Source organism: Notolepis coatsorum, assembly GCF_963971535.1.
Source record: "Notolepis coatsorum genome assembly, chromosome: 5".
NCBI lineage: Eukaryota > Metazoa > Chordata > Actinopteri > Aulopiformes > Paralepididae > Notolepis > Notolepis coatsorum.
Window position 1 is genome coordinate 137,053,476 of NC_140169.1, and position 24,594 is coordinate 137,078,069.

A 24,594-nucleotide genomic window follows, 5' to 3' on the forward strand; every position below is an offset into this window, starting at 1 on the left:
ATCTAGTGCAAAGCAGAAATGGGATGAGGTACAATTTTAGGTACAATTTACAGTAAGGTGTACGAGTTGTAGTGCAATCCTTCATCCATAAATATAAAGTGTGGGGAGTGGGTGCTACAGTGTGTTTGTTTAAAGTGAGTGTGTGCGTGTGGATGTGTGTGCTATGTGCGTTTGGTGGTTGTTGTTGTGTAGTGTTCATTCATTGTTCGTTTAGCAGCCTGATGGCCTGGGGATAGAAGCTTCTTCTGAGTCTTTCTGTGCTCGCCTTGAGACTCCGGTATCGCTTGCCTGACCGCAGCAGTTCAAAGAGGCAGTTGTTCGGGTGACTGGAGTCTTTAATGATTCTCTTAGCCTTGCCCTTGCAACGCTTGTAGTAAATGTTCTGGAGGGTGGGGAGCCCCCCTCCAATTGTGCGTTCGGCTGAACGTGTCACTCTTTGTAGTCTGCTTCGGTCTTGTGCAGTGCTATTCCCAAACCAGGAGGTGATGTTGCCGGTCAAGATGCTCTCTATTGTACATGAGTAGAAGTTCTTAAGGATCTTCTGGCTGACTTGGAACTTCCTTAGGCGCCTGAGGAAGTAGAGGCGTTGTCGTGCCTTCTTCACAACACTGTCAATGTGTGTGGTCCATGTCAAGTCCTCGGATATGTAGGCTCCGAGGTACTTAAAGCTGTTGACTCTCTCAACCGGTGCCCCGTCGATGCTGAGGGGGCTGTAGTCCTTGACCCCCGACCTCCTGAAGTCCACAATCATCTCCTTTGTTTTGCTGACGTTCAGGGAGAGGCTGTTTTCCTGGCACCATCCCGCCAGGACCTTGACCTCTTCCAGGTAGGCCCTCTTGTCGTTGGCAGAGATCAGGCCCACCACCACTGTGTCGTCAGCAAATTTGATGATTGTATTGCTACTCCGCTGAGCCACACAGTCGTGTGTGTACAGGGAGTAGAGGAGGGGACTCAGAACACAGCCCTGGGGGGCCCCTATGTTGAGGGTGATGGATGAGGAGGTGCAGTTGCCTGCTCTCACCACCTGGGGTCTGCCAGTCAGGAAGTCCAAGACCCACTGGCAGAGGTCATAGCCCAAGCCCAGGTCCCTGAGCTTGGCTATGAGTATGGAGGGGACTATGGTATTGAATGCCGAGCTGTAGTCGATGAATAGCATTCTCACATAGTTCCCCTGCCTCTTGTCCAGGTGTGATGCTGCTGTGTGCAGCACATGGGATATGGCGTCCTCCGTGGACCTGTTGGGGCGGTATGCAAATTGCAGGGGGTCCATGTTGATGGGGAGGGAGGAGCAGATGTAGCCCTTTACTAGCTTCTCAAAGCACTTCATGGCTATGGAGGTGAGAGCTACAGGGCGGTAGTCGTTGAGGCAAGCAGGCTTGGATTTTTTGGGTACAGGGATAATAGTGGACTTCTTCAGGCAGGTGGGGATGACAGCCTGTTCTAAGGACAGGTTAAATATGTCAGTGAATACTGGGGCCAGTTGGTCGGCACAGACTTTTAGGACGCGGCCGGGGATGCCGTCCGGACCTGCTGCCTTCCTGATATTCACTTTTTTAAAGGTCCGCCTCACCTCATGCTCTGTTACCCTGAACACTGCGCCTCCATCAGCAGCCGACCCCCCCCCCCCCCCCATTGCCGAGGCTTGTGAGCTGGTGTTGTTATTACCAGCATCAAACCTCGCATAGAAGGTATTGAGGTCATTTGCTAAGGAGATGTCACTGTTCAGTTTGAGGGAGGCGCCTTTGTAGTCTGTCATCGTTTTTAGCCCCTGCCACATAGCTCTAGAGTCAGCTTGTTCAAACTGGAGTTCAATTTTATCCCTGTAGCGTCGTTTGGCCTCTGACACTGTCCTCCTTACGTTGTATCGCGCCACCTTGTGGTCATTCATGTTGCCATTCAAGTAGCTCTCTCAGAGCTTCAGGGACGGATTAGTCTACCCAGGGTTTTTGATTTGGGTAAACTTTCATTTTGGTAGTGGGGATTGTTTCTTTCACCCTAGTACAAACATAGTCCAGCACTGTCTCCGTGTAGACATTAATGTTATCTGTGTCGCGGAACACATTCCAGTCTGTGTAGTGAAACACTGACCGGATCGTCTCCTCTGACGTCAAATCCCATTTCTGCACCTCTCGCGAGACTACGGGAGTACTTTTAATTCTCTGTTTGTACTTTGGTGAAAGAAAGATGGACGCGTGATCTGACTTACCAAAGCCACTATCAGAATGAGCCTTGTAGCCACCTTTAAATTGCGTGTAACATCAGCTTCCCAAGCCATATTCTACCCCGTCCCTCTTGTTTCAAGTTCTCTGCAGGTGAGGTTGTTAGCCCCCCCCCCCCCCCCCCCCCTTCTCTCTCATTCAGGTCACAGGAGAAGTGGATTAGCTTAGCTTTAGCGCCCCAGTGCTCTCAGCGTTAGCTCCCCTCTCCTCTCTCACCGTGGGGCGTCCCGCTGCGTCATGTTACCTCACAGCACGGAACACCGCAAAGTTAATCCCCGCAACAACAGATCATGGTTACAGGTAATCTGCCACCACTGAGACGCTAATCCCATCATGTCCTGGTAGAACACACACACACACACACACACACACGCACATCCACAGGTGTTAAGTATACACACTTGACCACCAGTCACACAAGATTAACAGTTAACAAGACAATACGCAGGATTCAAACATGGCCTCATACACACAAACTCCAGTCAGAGAGAACCTCTCAACTCAAGACAAAGGAACTAAAAGTGAGAGAATAATAAGGAAAGAGAAGTCACCTGCCCTTTCAATCCTCTCTCCCACTCAAACCCTGTGATTAAGAGATTGGCATTACAGGGCGAGGGGAGGGTCGAGAGGATAGAATTGAAAAGTGAGAGGTCATACCGGCAGACACACAAAATGTCCAGAGAGGCGTTGCGTGGGAGCTCTACAAGTCAAAGATCAGGTTTCCCCCGCCTCTGTTCTCGTCACGGTTGGCTGGAGGTTAGGGCCGGGGGGGGCGTGGCAGGGGACTCAGGTTACCCTCCCTGGCTCTGGTCAGGACACAGGGCCAACCCACACCTCTCTTTAGCACTGCCTGAATTGTTTAAAGGCCCAATCGGTGATCCAAAATGTAAACAAATGGCTAGCCCAACCGCCAAAATAAATAGATTATAAATTATAATAAAATAGCAATAGTATTGTTTTCTAGTTGAATAACTCTGCCATTGATACAAGGGCAAAAACTAGATAACAGGTAAATAAGATGTTACATTTTATTTGCGTATTTTTTTGTGTGGCTGTAAAATGCCTGTTTACGTTGGTAATGTTTGTAAACATTGGAGAAAAATAGACTAGGGTTACCACTGTAATGTGACAACCATGAATAATAAACTCTGTATTACCGGTGAAACCGGACATTTTACAAAATGACACACAATATCTGAAGTGCGCTTACTTTGATATTTCAACGTTATACAGCTACATTGATCCACTGTGTCTGTCTAAATGTACTCTAGAAGTGAAAGTGAAACTTAAAATACTCTGCACTGCTACTCTGCTGCACAGACCTAAGCTCTTCGGTCCACACAGACATTTTCAGTTTATAATGTTGTCTGGCTAAGTATTGATAACACACTTAGTATTTTACAAATTAGTTTTTAAAATTTGATAAACATGGGCACTAATTAGGGCTGTACGATTAATCGTAAAAAAAATACGTATTTTGTATGTTGATACTTTTAAGTTTAAGTCAAGCACTTTCATATGTTACGTTTAAGTTTAAGTCAAGCTCTCTGGTGTTATGTTGTCTGTTTAACACTTTGCCGCCCAACCACGAGTTAACTCGTGTTTCGATTCCACCCGTTGAGGACAAGAGCCACGAGTTAACTCGTGGCAAGTTGTTATTGTTTTATTCCATATTAATAACGGTATTAACGTCCCCGATCGACTTGCAGGATCTACCCGCATATTTGATTTCCGAAACATGCAATACCGGCCAGATCCTCTTAGGGGCGCCATCGCTCCACTGCAGTATCATTGAGGCCGAATGGGAAAATTATATTTTTTATTGTCTAGGGGCGTTTCATATGAGCCAGGATCCCAGCCGAACATCCTCCATCTTTGATCACGTTACCGAACACAGATTTCAGCCTGGAATAATGGGATTTATGATCAGCCAATGGACATATCGATCTACCAGATTCCGATGAATAATGACGAAATGCTGCCGGCGATCACATGGGCTGACGGTAGGATACTATTCATCCAAATTACAGCCGGATTGGACATTGTTGTAACACGCAAGCGATCGATCAGTTGAATGTGGCTACTTGAACGCACACTGTATTGCTAATCAATAATATTAATCTGCGTCCCCCGCCGCCCCCATTTCATCCATAGATGCTTTGTAATAGTCCGGATGCTAAGCAGTTTGTTTTACTTCATTCGTATATATACAACAGAAATGGCGTTTGATATAACGTGACTAGCCTTTAGCCTCATATCTAGCTTCCCAGAAAAAAGACGAGACGAAAACTGCGATAAAGCTTATATTCACGACGCTATAAAATGACAATCAACCGATGGATTTTTATTTTCTTTAAGCCATTATGAAGGCACGGTTTATGCACTCAAGTGACAATGAGAATGGACAGATAGCAATACTATAAAGTATATATATAGCTGTTAGAAAGTACATCGGTTTGTTGACAAACCCTGGTCGTCCAGAACCATATTACACTGCAAACCGTGGTAGCCAATGTGTTAAGAAAGAGGCAATAAATGTTTTTATCTGATCGTGATCTCAATTCTTAGGGAGAAAAATCGTGATTCACATTTTAGCAAGAATTGTGCAGCCCTAGCACTAATATGCCAATTTCTATTAAAAATCTTGCAGGTAATTTACTTGGTGGATACCTGAACACCAAATAACACCGGTATCTACTAGGGGTTAATGTTGTCACGAATCTACCAACATTTTGACTTTGATACCGATACATAATCATCCTTTATTTATTCTCGAAATTACAAGAATAATCACCCTCATTTTCAATGTAGTCGAGACTTTACAGACAATGCACACATTTGTACAATATAACAATAATAAATATTAATAGCTAGTATCTACATAGTACTCTCAGTCCAGAGTGCACCACAGCAATTAGCATACAAAATAAAAAATAAAAAGAAATTAACATGGGCATAAATATAATATCTAAATCTATAAGAGGGCAAAAACCTAAAACATCAGGAAAAGTAATGGAATATAATATTAGATGACAGAACATGGAACATTCTTTACAATTATTTTCATTAATAATTTTTTTTAAATGTATGCTGTTGAAACTTAAATAAAATAATTATATAATTATTCTGTTACAGCTGCTGAGCTATATAGATAATATTCATGTGTTATTATGTGTTATCTCTCCACACTATGTTAGTGCTTGTGCCAGCACAGGAGATAAGATTTGATTATAAAAATAAAAAGATGATATATATTAGGTAGGGGTGTAACGGTACACAAAGTACCGAGTATCAATTCAAGTGAGATAAAAAAAAAAAAAAAAAAAAAACTTTTTTCTTTTCATGTCAACGTTCACACGCACAATACATGCTTACCTAGGATTTGACTTGATTCAACAACAAAGCAGTCGGAGCAATGGCAAGCCGAAAACTGTCGAAATTGTAGTTATTTGAAGTTTGGATTTTTTTTTCACGACTGAGGTAGGTAAATTAAATTTCTTGAGACTAAGGCCCTGTTTAGACGGAAACGCTAGCAGGTGAATCCGCCAAAAAAAATTCGGATGTGCCTTTCGTTTATACGGAAACAGCGTTTTTACGGGGTGAAACCGCAAAAAAGTGAGACTACCTTCCAGGGTGGAATTCCTAGAAACGATAAACCTTTGCGCTATCATCTAAACTGTCAAACCGCATAAAACGATGACGAAAGGGTTGTCAAGGCTCTCGTCGCGCGTACTGCTCACAGGCATGCGCCCAGGGGGCGAAATTTAAGCCCGCCACCCGCCAGGGGCGCTCAGTTTTTACCTTTGGTGCTTGCCACTGAGAGGTCTGCCCACCGTGTGGCGTGTAGACGTGTAGTTCATAACGATACTCTTATTTTGAAAATCTGTGCGGGTCTCATTTCCGCCCCAAGCGCAGCTAGAGTCATAATATCGATGGCTCCGGCAGTTAGCAACATTCGGTTCGTATGATACTCTTATTTTGAAAAAAAACGTGGCAACGAGTCATATCCGCCCAGCCCTGCAGCGGGATACTATTGGCTTCTGCTCGTATCAACACAGAGGCAGTCTGCTCTAGTCTAGATCGGACCTCCATGAGCTACCGTTACTGTTTAAACAATGACCCAGTCAACTATTCACTTTTAGTTTAATACATGACGAGGCATTGTCTAACGGTATCTAGCTGGCTAGCTACTGATATCAACAAATGCTCCAGCAATAGTCGACTCGAGTGCATAATACCTCCGTTCCCTCGTTAGCTAGCTCACGTTAGCTAGCTCACGTTAGCTAGCTCACGTTAGCTCTATATGTCCCAGTAAACTAAAATGTCTTAACGTTATCTAGCGGGCTAGCAGTAGCTACAGATAGCTCCTGATATCAATGTCTTATAACATTGATTCAATGCGTATTCTAGCTGAGGGCTTGATGAATGTGATTTGACCAAAGAACCGTAACATTATACACCAATAGGGTCCAGCTGCAGCGCCGGAGAATCCTTGCATGCTGAATGTAGAGTATTAGTATAGGGTCTAGCTGCATCGCCGGAGAATCCTTGCTGGAGCTGGAGGCTACTCAAGTATACACACAGACAGTGGAGCCGTTTGCAGATAGCGAGCATTTTGACTTATTGCGTGGTGGCGATGTCTCGCAGATAATACAACTACAAGTATGATTATATAATATATATTTTATTTAAAAATATATATATATATATAAAATATATATATATATATATATTTTTTTTAATCAAAAAAAATTTGGCAGGTAAGAAATATGCTTGGCGGGTAGATTCTTCCCATCTACCCGCCACTGGCCGGTGAGTCAAAAAGTTTATTTCGCTCCCTGCATGCGCCAGTAGCCTAGAAGCGTAAACAAAGCATGTCTGATTCTATCCATGGCGATCACCTGAAGGCTACATTGGCAGTACTTTTAAATACACAAGAATCTGTCCCGCGGCGTGACTGGACCCACTGTCTGTGAGTGACTCTGCTTTGGTCCAATCACATTCCCCACCCACAGTCTGCGAATCAGAGGCAGAGTAGGGCGGGTCTTCACAGCACGTCATGTGACATATGCGCCAATCGTGTGACAGCAGGGCTCAGTCGTCTCGAGTTGTTACAGCCTCGTCTGCACGGAGAATTCCATCCCAAAACACTAGTCTAAACGCAAAATTAAAAGTGAGACCGTAAGACGACTTTTGCGGTTTCTGTTCAGACTCTCTCCGTCTAAACGTAGCCTAAAGTACCGAAAAAAGGTACCGTTGGCTACCGGTATCGATTCACAGGTACCGGTACCGTATCGTAGGGCTGGGCGATATGGCCAAAAACGTTATCGCGATAAAATTATAAAATTATTTTCATATAACTCGATATCGATAATTATCGTCGATATAATGTCTGTCAAGTTTAATTAACTTCTTATGCCCGGCGGTGATGGACGGGCTATTAATAGCATAGATATATATAATAAACTTGTTTTGCTGCTGCGAATGTCTCGAGTCGAGTTGATATCGTCATCAGTCCGCGCACGTTAGCAGTTAGCCGACAAGCGGAGTATCTCATGACAATTTACTAAATATGACCCTAAAATACTCTCTTCCGCCCCAATATATTGAAACGACGTCCACTGTATACCCCACACTACTATAAACGTGGCCTCAGAATTCACGCCACACACATACTCGGCACGTAAATATATAAAATAGCGCCGTGCAAGCTAGTTATCCTAGCCAGCCTGTTGTTTCTAAGCGGTGTATTCCATGACAATGTACTAAATAAATATGACACTAAAATTAGGGCTGGGCGATATGGAAAAAAATCATATCGCGATAACGATATGATAATTTTATTTTATTTCTCGATATCGATAATTATCGAATTGTTATAAGTATAAAAAAAATTTTAAAAAATGATTTTTTTTTTTTTTTTTATATATATATATATAACAACAGATGTATGTTTATTTTGCAGCAATTCTTTGTCATTGCCGCCATCTTTAGTGTTACATCCCCTCACACTCCAGTTCTCAGGCTGCAGCTGGTTTAAAAGCTAAAGTAAACCGGCTTCTCTGCTGGCTGTGGCTCCAGAGGAGTTGAACAGTTCTGGCTCTGCTCGTTTATTTTCGATCTTTTGGCGCTTTTTTGGTGGACAAACCACCGCACATGTGCACTGTGACTCGTGACTGAAGTCTAGTTCTGCTAGCACACATAGCCTACTGTGTACAGACGGTTTCAAAATGTATTTTAAATTAGAAAGCAAACAAAATAAATGGACAAGAGAAAAAGAAATCTGAATTTGGTCAGTATTGTCATTTGGACAAGCAAAGCCATTACTTTAAGTTGCAGGCAAGAAAGACAAGTCTGTCCACTGTCTCTGGTTTTAAAACTGCCCTGTTGCAGGTAAAAAAAATTATTTCGATATTCGATATTGATTATTAAAATATATCGCGATATTTATCGTTATCGTTATATCGCCCAGCCCTAACTAAAATACTCTCTTCCGCCACAATACATTGCAACGACGTCCACTGTATACCCCACACTACTATAAACGTGGCCTCAGAATTCACGCCACACACCCACTCGGCACGTAAATATATAAAATAGCGCCGTGCAAGCAGGGAGCGAAATTAACTTTTTGACTCACCGGCCAGTGGCGGGTAGATGGGAAGAATCTACCCGCCAAGCATATTTCTTACCTGCCAAATTTTTTTTGATTAAAAATATATATATATATTTTATATATATTTTATATATATATATATATTTTTAAATAAAATATATATTATATAATCATACTTGTAGTTGTATTATCTGCGAGACATCGCCACCACGCAATAAGTCAAAATGCTCGCTATCTGCAAACGGCTCCACTGTCTGTGTGTACTCTAGTAGCCTCCAGCTCCAAAAAGGATTCTCCTGTGCTGCAGCGGGACCCTATACTAATACTCTACATTCAGCATGCAAGGATTCTCCGGCGCTGCAGCTGGACCCTATTGGTATAACGTTAGGGTTCTTTGGTCAAATCACATTCATAAAGCCCTCAGCTACAATACGCATTGAATCAATGTTATAAGACATTGATATCAGGAGCCATCTGTAGCTACTGCTAGCCCGCTAGGTAACGTTAAGACAATTTAGTTTACTGCGACATATAGATCTAACGTGAGCTAGCTAACGTGAGCTAGCTAACGAGGGAACGGAGGTATTATGCACTCGAGTCGACTATTGCTGGAGCATTTGTTGATATCAGTAGCTAGCCAGCTAGATACCGTTAGACAATGCCTCGTCATGTATTAAACTAAAAGTGAATAGTTGACTGGGTCATTGTTTAAACCAGGGGTGGGCAATTATTTTTCCCGGGGGGCCGAATGAGCAACTGAAAATATGTTGGAGGGCCGGGCCAAAATTCCAAACTCAATTATGCATAATATACATTTAATTTCTATATAAAAAGCAGTAAATGGCATTGTTTTGACCCCTGGTAAGAGTGTATTTATGTGTATGTGTTATTATTTGGCAATTAAAGCTTTCAGAAATATAATTTATTCAAATAGAATTTATTTCCAAAATGATAAACAAAATGTGAAACATTAATAACAAAGGGCATGTATGAAAAAGTGCTATACAAATAAAGTTATTATTTTGAGTTTCATATACTATTGAAACAAGGATTTTCTTAGCTTTTTAAAGACATCACATCATCTTATAGCCAAAATAAACAAGACATGTCACTGAACTGTGTAAAGAAAAGTGTCCCAGTAGCCTTTTTTACTCTACATGCCTATATTAAACATTTAATGTTTTCAGAACTGTGCAAAAAAAAGAAAAAAATATATCAAGTGTCCCATTTCACTTGTTATATTTCCACATTTTAGTGTTCTTCAGCTTCTTTTTTTTTCATTCAGTGTGATAAATCCAGTCTCTGTTGAGCTTTAACAAGTCCATCAAAGTCAGGTTGCATGTCTGAGGTGGAGATGCGAAGCACAGCTGCCAGATGTTCATCAGTGAGAGAGGATCTGTACCTGGACTTGGTAAACGTCATGACTGAGAATGTCTGTTCACATATAGGTGGATCCAAAGAGAACCAACATCTTCTGAGCATGTCTCCTCATGTTTGAAAAGTTCTCCTCCTTGAGAGCAGAGTAGAACTCTAGCAGTGATGCTGACTTAAAGTGCTCTTTCAGTAGTGAATCAGACTGCAGGTCAATGAGTTCAAGCTGAACATCAGTGGGTGCACTATCAACACTGCAGGTAAAGGGAGAGGAAACCAGCTGCATTTCATCCTCAACCTTTTTGAAATCTTGAAAACGCCTTGAAAATTCATCATGCAGTGCTCCCAACATGGATGAGTACCTGTGCCGGTGATCAGGCCTAACAAAAATAATAGTTGGTTTCAGGTTGGTTGTCAGTTTGGCCATGGGTAGGTAGGGAATTTATTTTATTTAATTTTTTTATTTTATTCTTTCCCACGGCGACTATGGATAGGGAATTTCTTTATTTAATTAAAATGTTCACAACAACATGGATGCATGTACTCTGCCAGCATGTTTAATATCCATAATACTAAATGTTTGACTAAGATTGCTATGAAACTTTATTCTTAAAAAAAAAAAAAAAAAAAAAATCCGATTTTTTTTTTTTTTTTTTTTAATATATAATTTTTTTTAAAAACTCATAAAATATATTGGGTCGCACCTAAATCGGCAGGGTCGGTCGGCAACCTGAAACCAACCATTATTTTTGTTAGGCCTCAGCTGATGGTTTGACTTCTTTCAGGGTTTTCATGTGTTTGAGATTGTTGCTGCCTAGTTGCCTTGAAATGAATTGCAACTTTGTCATGAAGGCTTTCACATGGCTATGCATTTCATGAGCAAAAATGCCCTTGCCCTGCAGTTGTGTGTTCAGTAGGGATGGGTACCGTTCACATTTGAACCGATACGGTACCGGTACCTGTGAATCGATACCGGTACCCAACGGTACCTTTTTTCTGTACTTTAGTCTCTAAAAATGTTATCTACCTACCTCAGTTGTGAAAAAAGAAATCCAAACTTCAAATAACCACACTTTCGACCGTTTTCGGCTTGCCCCGACTGCTTTGTTGTTGAATCAAGTCAAATCCTAGGTAAGCGTATATTGTGCGTGTGAACGTTGACATGAAAAGAAAAAAGTAAAAAAAAAAAAAAAATATATATATATATTAAAAAAGAAAATTTTTTTTTTTTTTTTTTTTTTTATTATCATGTAATCTTTCGCGGGCCGGTCAGAATCATCCCGCGGGCCGAATGCCCAGGTCTGGTTTAAACAGTAACGGTAGCTCATGGAGGTCCGGTCTAGACGAGAGCAGACTGCCTGCTCTGTGTTGATATGAGCAGAAGCCAATAGTATCGCCCGGCTGGGCAGATATGACTCGTTGCCACGGTTTCTTTCAAAATAAGAGTATCATACGAACCGAATGCTGCTAACTGTCGGAGCCATCGATATTATGACTGGAACTGCGCTTAGAGCGGAAATGAGACCCGCACAGATTTTCAAAATAAGAGTATCGTTATGAACTACACGTCTACACGCCACACGGCGGGCAGACACCCCAGTGGCAAGCGCCAAAGGTAAAAACTGAGCGCCCCTGGCGGGCGGCGGGCTTTAATTTCGCCCCCTGCGTGCAAGCTAATTAGCCTAGCAAGCCTTGTTGTTGAGTCCTACCTCTGGGTCTCCTTCCGGGTCTCCTTCGCTCTCGGCCATCTCCTTCACTGATTGGTTGTTAGTGCGTGTGCTCATATCCAAGCTTGGAAAATCGATATATCGAAACTTTGCGACCACGTTTCATGTTTATTTCGAGGAAATAATTTATCGCGATAGTTATCGTTATCGTTTTATCGCCCAGCCCTACCGTATCGGTTCAAATGTGAAAGGTACCCATCCCTAATTGAAATGAATAATCGATTTGTTAAATAAAAAATTTAAAAAGAATGATATTAGATTGTGAAAAAAACGGACCCCTGTGGGTAGGGCTGGGCGATATGGCCTCTAAATGATATCGCAATATTTTTTAGCCATATCACGATACACAATATATATCGCGGTATTTTGAAATGTCCTCTCAAGCACTTAAAAATTCTTGATTTAACCATTTGATGCATACACTACAGTCACGCCAATATGATGATTATAATAAGTCCCTGCAACATATGTTTGCATTATTAAACCATGAAGATGCTTTAAAAAATAATTAAATGAAAATGAGTAGTCTACTGACACACTAATAAAACATTTATTTACATCGAAGACAATTTATATAAAAATAAATTGGGTGCCTAAGACTTTTGCACAGTACTGTGTTTTCTATCCACTTTAGCCAAACACACATATATACACACACTACTGTGAGAAAATAATCACACACAAAGGGATAATGGCTTATAGCAGGCTTAATGATTTTAGAATATTTCAGATAATGAAATTAAATGTTTATATCATCAACTATCCAGTTAGTATTTATACTGTAACGTTTGGCTACTGAATGTAGAGAGAGAGAGAGAGAGAGAGAGAGAGAGAGAGAGAGAGCGAGAGAGAGCGAGAGAGCCAGCCCCCCCCCTCGGGTTTTGTTCTAGGTTTGCGTTTTGATCGTCTAAGCTGCCGTAGGTGATGATGTCACACTCGAAAGTAAACAGGAAGAGTTTAACACACAGAGATGGAAACTGGATGATATAAAGAAACTAATAACCAATAAATATGAAGTTATGTTTAAACTTCTGTTGTCAAGCGTTGTCAATATAACCGACCCCCTTTCCTCACGAATGGAACTATCGTTGTGGAGTCCGCTTTGAGAGTTTTCCAGGGTTAGCAGCTAACGCTAGTTAGCTTAGCATAGTCATCATGCATAACTTGGTTAGCAGCTAACGTTAGCCCATTGCTCGTGTCAATTAAATTGCATGTCATTAAATGTCCGCGCTGGTCTGTCTAATGAAATTACAATTGCATGTCATTTAAGGTCATGTGTCTATAATGAAATGAGGACAGCTCTGCGCTAAAGCAAGTCTCATCTCAGCCGCAACGTGACAACATATACTCGATGTTCACGATATATATAGTAATTTACTACATCTCATGTAGAACAAGCCGCGATACATCGAGTATACTCGATATATCGCCCAGCCCTACCTGTGGGTCGGTCGTTAGTGGTTAACATACTGTTGTATTCGTTCGGTACACAGCCGTACTGAACCTTAGGTCCAGTACTGAAACGGTTCGGTACGGATACATGTACCTTTACACTCCTAATATTAGGGCTGTACCGAATACTTCAAAGCTTCGTTCATAATGTTGACATTCGAATTCTAAAATCAACATTCAAATTTTTTATTTTTTATAAATATATACCTTATATCTTTTATATATATTTTTTGTGTCTATTCATTCTGTTTAAACCAATGGGGTTTTTCTTCACAGTTGCAGATAAAGATTAGGCTACACTAATATTATAGTATTATACTATTATAGTATATGACTCGTCATACAAATTTAAATAAAACATTTATCATAAATGATGTAGCCTATTTGCATCCACTTGGCACTCGGCGCTCCATCAAGACGTCACCATCACTTTCGTACCAAACAACCGTGCCCTTATTGGATTATTTATGTTGACGAAACTGACTAGTTATATTCATTAACTAATTGAGCGCCAAACACGAGATATCGTTTCCGAGAGCCAACGCTTGAGCGCCAAAAACGAGATATCTCATTTCTGGTTCCTTTTTCCTTTTTTTCTATTTTCTTATTCTAAACACTCGCCTTTGTGAGTGTGGCTGGAACCTGCAATGACGATTAAATCCCGACAGGTGGCAGTATCGCTTACCTTATGAACTGTATGGGCCAGTTCAGTGAGAGCAATGATTACCATTACTAGGGCACTCCCAGCAGTGGCATGGAAGCAGTGAGCAAACTACAGCAATCTAACGTTCGATAATGGCGATCGCCTAGAGCGAACTATTGGATATTATGAAGAAGACAAAACGGATTATATGGATGATTATGGATGATAAGGTGCGTTTCCACCAGACTATGTTGGACTCAGCACTTCTGGTAAATCATACAAATACTATAGTCAAACCGGCCGATGAGGAAACCTATTCGGCTCCGCGGTATAGTCTGGCCCGAGCAGACTATAGAAGACGGATGAGGGCCACCTAACGTTATATGTATTGATCCTGTGATTCAAGACACTTGGAGTGAGAGTAGAGTACCTTCTGACAAAGGTAACATCTATTTTACCAAACCCCATCATAAAACATGCTTTTGTAATGATCGCAGCGTCGGAAAAAGGTTGGTTACAAATAAGAAACTAAGACAGAGCAGAACCATGGTTACAAATAAGAAACCCAGACAGAGACAGAGCAGAACCATGGTTACAAATAAGAAACCCAGACAGAGACAGAGCAGAACCATGGTTACAAATAAGAAACTAAGACGGAGCAGAACCATGGTTACAAATAAGAAACCCAGACAGAGACAGAGCAGAACCATGGTTACAAATAAGAAACCCAGACAGAGACATGGTTACAAATAAGAAACCAAGACAGAGACAGAGACAGAGCAGAACCATGGTTACAAATAAGAAACCAAGACAGAGACAGAGCAGAACCATGGTTACAAATAAGAAACCAAGACAGAGACAGAGCAGAACCATGGTTACAAATAAGAAACCAATACAGAGACAGAGCAGAACCATGGTTACAAATAAGAATCCCAGACAGACAGAAACATGGTTACAAATGCATGTGATGGTTCATGTGTAGGAGAGGACAACATGGACTCATAAAAGGCTGAGAGAAAAGAGGCAGAACCCCTTGAAAGGGAGAGATCACCCCTCTCCTGAGAGAATGGTTCAAGGCCGCCAATGCATTAGCTTTTAGCAGGATGGATTAAGTCAAGTTTGAGAGTGCGCATCCTTAACCCCCCATGCCCCCTTCTTACGCACCCCCCACCCCCCCATCCATATCCCCCTTTCACAATAATGGTATTAAAAACGGCAACACAATAAGACCTCATTGCATCATATTCCAAAAGGGGAAAAAAGCAAGGAAACAATGGCGGTCGGTTCTGTGGGTCTTCTGCTATCCTCTCGCAGTGCACTCTATCTCTCTCTCCCTCTCTCACTCACTCTGTTACTCGCTCACTGGCCCCTGTAGTCAGACAGCCTTCCCTCTCTCCCGACTTGCCTAGATGGCAGAAAGCTGCTTTGTTGCCATAGTATCAACTCCCACTTTTGATACTGTCATTTCAAGTAGGATATGGTAGCCTTGATAGAATATGTTCCCCATTTCCATTAAAATAGTTGTCGGAGAGGATGCTGTAGACTTTGGATTACACTTGACTGTGCCTGACAAGCCCGCCCCCCCCCTCACCACCCACCACCCCAAATCCCCCACCACCCCTCCCCGTTTTATTAATGACCAACCCCCCCCCCCCCCACCTCAAATGGAAGAGAAAGAAAGAAAGAGAGGGAGAAGCTATGGGAGTGGAGAGAGGAGGGGCAGGAGTGAAAGAGAGAGCGAGAGAGTGCTATAAGAGGTCTTTTTATGTGCTCCTGTCCATAAACAAAGTGAGATCCTGAAGTTCACTCTCCTGTGTGTGGGTAGGAGGAGATGGAGCCAACCAACGACTAGAAGGTCTAATATTGCTTTCCCCCCCCCTTTGTGGGTTCAAACACAAATAGGCTACAGTATGCTATTAGGGAGAGCGAGGGAGAGAGAGAGAGAGAGCGCGTGCGCGAGAGAAGGAGAGGGGGCATCTGAAACAAACAAACCAACGAATTTATCCTATTTTTTTTTAATTTAAAATATTTAGCAGACATAGGATTTTGCAACGCAACTCTCAAAAAGGATTTAAAAAATTGTGATTGGAAGCTTAAAGAAAAATAAGTGAAATGCTGGCGATCCCCCCTGCTGTAAGTGGAATCAGAACCCAGGGTCTGACACTGGGGGGTTTTAACGTTATACGAGGGCAGCCTTTCATCCATAGGTCTGTGCATGGTGCCATGCATGCCAAGCATTATCCAGTGTTGAGGGTGATGTGATTATTTTCTTCTTCCAATATTACACCACTAGGCTATATATATATATTATATATTCTTCAGAACTACATTTGATGTAAAATAACAAATATCAGCCTGAACGCTGAAGAGGTGAGCATGAAATCTGTCTTGTGACCAAATACTAAACCAGTTGGCTTCCATCTGTGAAATGTATCCTTTGACCATAAAATTACCGTAGAGGACCATGACGTCTCTCATATGACCTTACAACCGTTCTAGAACACTACCTGACCGCCAGGATTGCCCCCCCCCCCCCCACACACACACACACAGGATCTACCGTCCATCTCCAGGTTTCCTACACAAGTGTCTCTTGTAAGATTCCACACTTTTCCACGCCTCAGCTTTTTGACTTTTTAAATATGTTGCACATTGCTCTCCGATAGTAGTCCATTAATAGTATAGTATCTTTGAGTTAAGGACCGTAAGTGTATTTTTTACACCATAAGTTGTAAACAATTATTTCCTATAGTTTCCTTTACATTTAGCTGACTAAAGTCTGCTTCACAAGTCAGCAGGAAGGGTACAACTCTGGCAGCTAAGGGTAAGTAAGACTGTTCATCAAACAGTGTTGAACTTGAGTGCTACAGTCTTGAGTGGATATTAGCATATTAGCAGGCGGCGACAGTGACTCGGGAGGTAGAGCAGTCGTCTGGTAATCCGGAGGTTCCCTGTTCGATTCCCGCTCCTCCCGGGCAGCGTGTCGAAGTGTCCTTGAGCAAGACACTTAAGCCCTAACTGCTCCTGATGAGCAGGTTGCCACCTTGCATGATTGCCTCTGCCATCGGTGTGTGAATGTGTGAGTGACTGGGTAAAATGTGAGGAAGAAATTGTAAAGCGCTTTGGATAAAAAGCGCTATATAAATGCAGCCATTTACCATTTATAGTTGGTAGTAGTATAAGCAAGGTAGATTCCTATATATAATAATTAGGGCTGTCAGTTTATCGCGTTAATTAGATTAATTAATTACACAGCAAATTATCGCGTTATGAAAATTAACTCAAAATTAATTACAAAAAAAAAGTTTTTTTTTTTTTTTTTTTTTTTTATATAATATTTTTTTTGTATCTCATTCATTCCATAAGAATGTAGAATACACATTTACAGATGTTTTTTAATATGGTCCATTTGCATGTTCTTGGTATCTGATTCTAGGGACATCTATGAATCTCAGGGAATGTATTCCCAGTGTCAGAAATACTGTGGGCTAGATCCACAAAGAATGAATTGCACAGTGCAAGTTGCACCCTTACTTACAATTCATTATGAATTGAAAATGGGGGACCCTGATGTAAACGAGACAAAAGTCTTTCTCTGATCTGCATCCCCTTAACAATTGTGTGTATTGAGCCGTACTGTATTGTACCCATTCTGCAATCTGTTAATAACATTTTCATTCAATCACTCAATCTGCGCTGTGATTGATTGAATGAAAATTTTATTTTGAGTAAATTGTAATGAACCAAATGAGAATATCAATATTTTTTTGTTATCTTTGACTGTGAATAACACCATGCTCAAATTGACCAGACCTGAAAAATCTAAGCAAATTAATAGATGGAAGATGATCAAACAGAAGGTTTTGTAGATACAGTACTGAATTCTGCCATCCGGACACATGCAATTTGAAATATGATTATAGAATATAGAATATCAGGCATAAAATGGTTATGCGATTAAAATGCGATTAATTAGATTAATTAATTACAAATCCTGTAATTAATTAGATTAATTTTTTTAATCGCCTGACAGCACTAATAATAATATATTCGATTTTGTAAGAGAGTCAATTTTAAAAGATAACTTAAAATAAGTAGGACTAAAACTAGTAAAAGAACATAAAATAAGGGCTAAAACTAGTAAAAGAGTAAAAGAACATAAAATGTGTGGCGGTAAAAACAGATAGAAATCAACTAAATGTGTTTTGAGGCCCTTTTTAAAAGCATCCACGGTCTGTGGTGCTCTCAGATGGCCAGGGAGAGCATTGGGAGCGGAGGAGCAGAAAGCCTGATCTCCCATGGTGCGGAGCTTGGTCCTCGGGCGCTGGAGGAGGTTTGCTGGCCGGAGCGGAAGTGTCGTGAGGAGGTTTGAGGGGTGATCAGTCCTTTAACCCTTTCACTACCAAAGGGTTAACACTTTCACAACCACACTACAGAAGGTAGAGGCGTAGAGCCATATGAAATCCGCGATCACGGAATCGCGGACGGAATCGCGGAATTGAGCAATAAAAATGGAATCAACTGTAAATAAAAAAAAAAAATTAAAAATATAATTTTTTTTTTTTTTTTTTATATATATATGTTGTGGGACTTGTACAGCACTTTGTTCAACTTTGTCAGTGCTGTAAAGTTTAAACGTTTTTAAATCTTAGACAAACAAAACACTTTGCTTTCATGAAATATTGTAAGCCGTCATTTGAGGCTTTATAAAAGCAGCACAAAGAACACAAATCTGTCAGTGCCGAGTCCGACCTCATCTTAAATAACAAACAGCATTGCTTGTTGTAATTAACAAAGAGAGGCAGAGTTGATTTTGCAAAAAAAAAAATATATATATCATTTATATTTTTATATTTTTTAATAATCAAATTTTATTTTCATATTCGAATCCCATGCCCATCGAACGAAGCTTCGAAGTATTTAAGACAGCCCTATTAAATGGACTGTTATATCTTATTAAATTGTGGACATTTATTCATTCCCACTTATTAGACACTATTTCTGATGGTAAAATGAGCGTACAAAGCAAAATACAGAATTCTGAAATATTAAAACGAAAAAAACGGAATTTGGAAAAAAAAATTATGGAATTTGGAAAAAGATAAAACGGATTTCATTTGGCTCTACAGAAGGTTAACCCTTTCACTACAGACGGTTGTGGTAGTGAAAGGTTAACCTTCTGTAGTGTGGTAGTGAAAGGTTAACCGGCTGTAGTGTGGTAGTGAAAGGTTAACCGTCTGTAGTGTGGTAGTGAAAGGTTAACTTTCTGTAGTGCGGTAGTGAAAGGTTAACTTTCTGTAGTGTGGTAGTGAAAGGTTAACCTTCTGTAGTGTGGTAGTGAAAGGTTATCCTTCTGTAGTGTGGTAGTGAAAGGTTAACAGTCTGTAGTGTGGTAGTGAAAGATTAACCTTCTGTAGTGTGGTAGTGAAAGGTTAACTTTCTGTAGTATGGTAGTGAAAGGTTAACCTTCTATAGTGTGGTAGTGAAAGGTTAACCTTCTGTAGTGTGGTAGTGAAAGGTTAACCTTCTGTAGTGTGGTAGTGAAAGGTTAACAGTCTGTAGTGTAGTGTGGTAGTGAAAGGTTAACCTTCTGTAGTATGGTAGTGAAAGGTTAACCTTCTATAGTGTGGTAGTGAAAGGTTAACCTTCTGTAGTGTGGTAGTGAAAGGTTAACCTTCTGTAGTGTGGTAGTGAAAGGTTAACAGTCTGTAGTGTGGTAGTGAAAGGTTAACCTTCTGTAGTGTGCTAGTGAAAGGTTAACCTTCTGTAGTGTGGTAGTGAAAGGTTAGCCTTCTGTAGTGTGGTAGTGAAAGGGTTAATGTAGAGGTAGATTCCTTCATTCCTAGACCCGAGTAGCAGAACAGTTGCATCTCACAAAAACGAATGAGATGAGAGACGTGCGCATCGTGAGAACAAGATAAGTCAAAGGGCCGAACGGCCTTGTGTCGATGCTGATGCCACTGTTGCAACAAGCCGTCCCACCTGTAGCGGAGTGACATGTGACGAACCCCGCTATGAAGCCATCACACCGGCCCGAGGCGACCGCTCCAAGGAACTAGGCCACTGACTGCATGCGGCTGGGTGAGAAAGGGGATGAGGGAGCAAAGGGATGAAGGCTGGTGATGAGTGGGGTGGCTTTCTGCCCTCCCATGGGTGGGGGTGTGGGGGGGTTAAGGATGGGGAGCAAACTCTCCCGCTCCCCACCCCCTGGCCCGACTCATTCTTCTCTCCTCTCAATGAGGGGATTAGGCAGACTCTCTCTCAGTGCGGCCGTAAGGACTCACTCGATTTGGGATGGATAGGGAGTAGCAGTGAGAAGGGGGGGGGGGGGGGGGGACAAGTGATCTCCAAAGAATTCATGGCATAATTATAGGAAGAAAAAAAATCTAATTTGGTTCCAAATATTATAAGCAGTGTGGAACCAAAAAAAAAAAAAAAAAAAAAAAAACACAAGCAAAAGCCTACGCTAGCCTTCCAGGCCAAGGTATAATGCCCATCACCCTCAACCCGCTCAGAGAGGATGGTGGAAAAGACGTCCAAAGAAAGGGAGAAGAAAGGAGGAGGAGAGAAGCGAAGCAAAGTTGACACCACGTTTGTTGAGATGTGAGGGATGCTCCTCTTCTTCTGTGCTCTTATGCAAAGCAGGGTCAAAGGGGGCTACGAGGCGCACAATAATGCTGATTACACGCATATGCTAATTATTACACGCTAATCAAGTACAGTAGCCTTATATCCAGCGCTAATGCCCGGGGACGGCTTCTCTTCGCCCGTCCTGCTTCTTGGAAGGGAAGCTATAAATACTTTAGGGCACCGGCGGCGCTAAATAAAACGCAGACCCTAACCCGCGGGGGGGATGCCGGTCGACGTAAACAACAACATGAGGAGCCTGATGATGGGATGGGGGGGCACCTGATGACAATTTCACACTTTCCGTACAGTTCACACACATTACAGTTCAGTATTATGCCGCTCTTCCATTGTCAAAAGGAACTGGAGGAACTTTCTCTAAAAAGGAACCTCTGAAAGTTCCAATATGGGTTTTGTTTCTTTTTCCACAGTAATTCAAGGGCCGCGAAGATCGGTGGAAGCGTCGGCATAAAGCGATGCAGTAAGCAAACGTGGAAGATGCTCTTGTTGTATCTATAACCGTGTTCTTTGTTCACTCTTCATTTGTCCAGACAGTGTCCAAACTGTCCATGGTATGAGATATATTTTGTTCGCGCTGGGATTTGAAAGATGGCGTGATGAACTTTCAACCCCAGCTAGTTGCTTGTTTATGGATGTGGCGACACATTTCTTGACCAGTCACGATGGAGAGAGAGAGAGAGAGAGAGAGAGAGAGAGAGAGAGCACCACTACTGTAGCTCAGCCCCAGTGTTCCTGGAACTCACGTTTAGTAGCATCTCCTGAGCTGCTCTGAAACGTAGTTCTGAGAAACCTGTGAGCTTGGTTTCACAATGCAGTTTCACAATGCGGTTTCCTCAATGCGGTTCGCCATGGCAAGTTCTTACAGTGGAAAAGGGCTAGATACCTCAGATAACTCACACTGATTCTCAACTCTTTAACAGGGAATTCAAATGTATTGCCTACTTTTGCACAAGTTTATGTGGTTCAGTTAATGTCCTTCCAAGGTAAATTGGTCGAATTGAGGCATCTTGTTGGAAAGATTTTATATGGCCGATCAATAATATGTTGTTGAAAATATGTGGAATTGTTTAAATCATATATAAGCAAGGGCCTTATCGATGTTTCCTCAGTGCTCTCTCCTCCAATCACAACTGTTGCTTCCCTCAGACAACCTTTTGTGCCGTTTGTTCCACGTCCATCCCCGTTTCTCTTAGTTTTGGTTCTAGTGCAAGTTGTAACACTAAAGCTATTATAATAATAATATAAAAATAATTGTATGAATAATAATACATGTGGGGCGACTGGGTAGCGCAGCGGACTAAGTGCCTGCCTACCACCGCAGAGACACTGGTATCGAATCCAGCTGTCAGCGGTACCTCCGGCTTGGTCGGTCGTCCATACTAACCAATTGGCAGTGTTAGCGGGTGGGAAGCCGGTGGGGTGGTGTATCCTGGTCGTTGTAAACAGCGACTCCTACAGGTCGGTCGGGGCGCCTGCTCAACGAGGAAGGGACCTGGGGGAAGTAGTGTGAGCCTCCCACACGTTAAGCTCCCCTGAGAGTCCTTGCTGCCAGGTGAAAAAGAAGCGGCTGGCTGACTCCGCTTGTATCGGAGGGGACATGTGATAGTATCCATCAAACCGGCAAGTGGGGGGCAAATGCGTGCAACGACCAGGAAGGGAGGGAAGGGAATTGGCATAACGACTCAATTGGGATGGGAGAAAAATACAGAAAAAAGGGGGAGAAAAAGTAGATAAAAAAAAATGAATACTACATGTTATTTATATAGCTATTTTAAAATACAACAAAAACTCATGGTGCTTCATAGAAAATCAAGTAATAATACATCTAATGTATATAGCTCTTTTCTATAACTCAAAGTGGCTTCACACTAAGGGGCGGTAGTGAGACAAACAACAGACACACATAACACAAAGTAACACAAGGATGGATGGGGGGGGGGACTAAGAGAAGGCAGTGGGGAAGAGAAGGGCCTTGGGGGGGGGGGGGGGGGGGGGATTGGAAAACTGTGAGAGACTCTTGGAGGTCTCTAATGTCTTTGAGGACAGAGTTCCAGAGCCTGGGAGCTGCCTTGAAGAAGGCTCTGGCCCAAAAAGTGCGAAGGTTGGACTTGTGTGGAGAGAAGGGAGGACGAGGTGGATCTGAGGGACCGAGAGGATTGGTATAGGGGGAGAGGAGGTCAGTGAGATATGGAGGGGAAGGGGGGGGGGCAGCTGGTGAAGACCAGGATGTTGTAGTTGATCCGGTGGCGTGAATACTTTACCCAAGGCAGTTGTCCTTCCGCGTTCGGTTTGCGCGCCCCGATTGGCCTCTCAGCGCCCAATCGCGTTAGCCCTACTATCGCCGCACTACTCGCTCAATATACTACTATGCGCTGTGCTCTCTGTCTGAAGCGGAGCGGGGCTCTGCTGTGCTTACACTTGATGCAATACACGATACTAACTAGAGAGATTAGCGTCACATAGCTGGCCTTTTTCTGAAAACCCAAGCAGATATTGTTCCATAGCATATGCCTTCAGTTGATCATGACATCCTCTCTTACCTTGACGATTAAAAAGCCTCCATAATTTAGTAAATAAAGCTGTAGCCAGCCAGCTAGCATTGATGCTATTCAAAATGCTATCCACATTAGCTACATAGCTAACTAAATACAACACAGTGGTATCCTGAGGTAACGTTAAATACAACGTTTGCTAGTCGAAATGACTGGACACACACAGGGACAAGTTAAACATCAATCAATTAATTTATTCCAACAGGTAGTTTGAGCTGCTTGTGAGCCGAGGTCTTTCTCTCCTCTCCGTTGGAAACTAATGACGTTACGTTAGCTCGAAAAAGCACAGAGTAGTTAGGCGATAGGCGATTGGGCGCCGAGAGGCCAATCAGGGCGCGCAAACCGAACGCGGAAGGACAACTGCCTTGGGTAAAGTATTCACGCGATCCGGTGAGACACAGGAAGCTAATGGATGAATGAATGAATGAATGAGGTCTTTTGTAAGTAGATGTACAGTCATAGTAAAACAATAAAACAATTCAATAAAAAAAAAACAGAGCTGTTCATATTTTAATCTCTGGATACAGGAGTATGATTAATGCACTACTTCTAAACACTGATTGTTTAAGTGGATTTGGATGACAACTGAGCTCGGTTTACAGCCTAATCATCATGATTTGTTCATTTTATATTTTATCAAGCTGTGGTGGTAATATTGTTGCTGTGGTCGTCCATCACAGCTGAATCAATGTAGAGGAAACACTGGCCTTATTTGTTAAGTTGGTAGTTCTTCAATGTACCCCCACCCCCCAAAAAGGACCTAAATGCATGTCGTCTCAAATTTAGACAAGAGTAGTTAAACTGTAACCGGTTAGATTACGCAAGGAGAGAGGAACTGTCTTGTGCAATAAACAAATCATGTGGACTGTTCATGTCAGTAATGACCAAGTTATTGCAAAATTATTATGCAACTTTTGTCAGTAAGACTACATATTTATGACAGATTTATTCCTAACTGATGATGTTCGGTGCCTGATCCGGCATCAAATATCTTCTCAGTAGCACTAGCTGTGAGTTTTTGGTTTGTTTTTTATTTAGAATACATGAGGACATCTATTGTCCTACCCTACAGTATATCCTCTTCCTCTAACGTTACAGACCAAGCAGCAGGAAGGACTAGGTGGGTTGGGCTGGGGTCAATGAGCTTGCAGCATCCTGTCCACACTCCTACGCAGAGCTGTCTCTGTGGCGGTTTGTCACAGCCTGCTAAACACCTCTGCCCCAAGAGAGACTAAATCTGTACCAAATTCGCACCAATTCTGCAACCAAATTAGTTTGAAAGAAAATGTGGCTATAACGTTGAATTGGGTGCATGCGAGTATCACTAATAATAACCAAAGCTTGTCTGAACATGTTATGCATGAGT

General features: G+C 42.1%; 1 protein-coding gene across 2 annotated transcripts in view; it reads right to left on the minus strand.

Moving 5' to 3' along the window:
* snx3 (sorting nexin 3) overlaps positions 1-24,594 on the minus strand; it is a 66,635-nt gene that overhangs the window by 40,549 nt on the left and 1,492 nt on the right. The window lies entirely within an intron of this gene.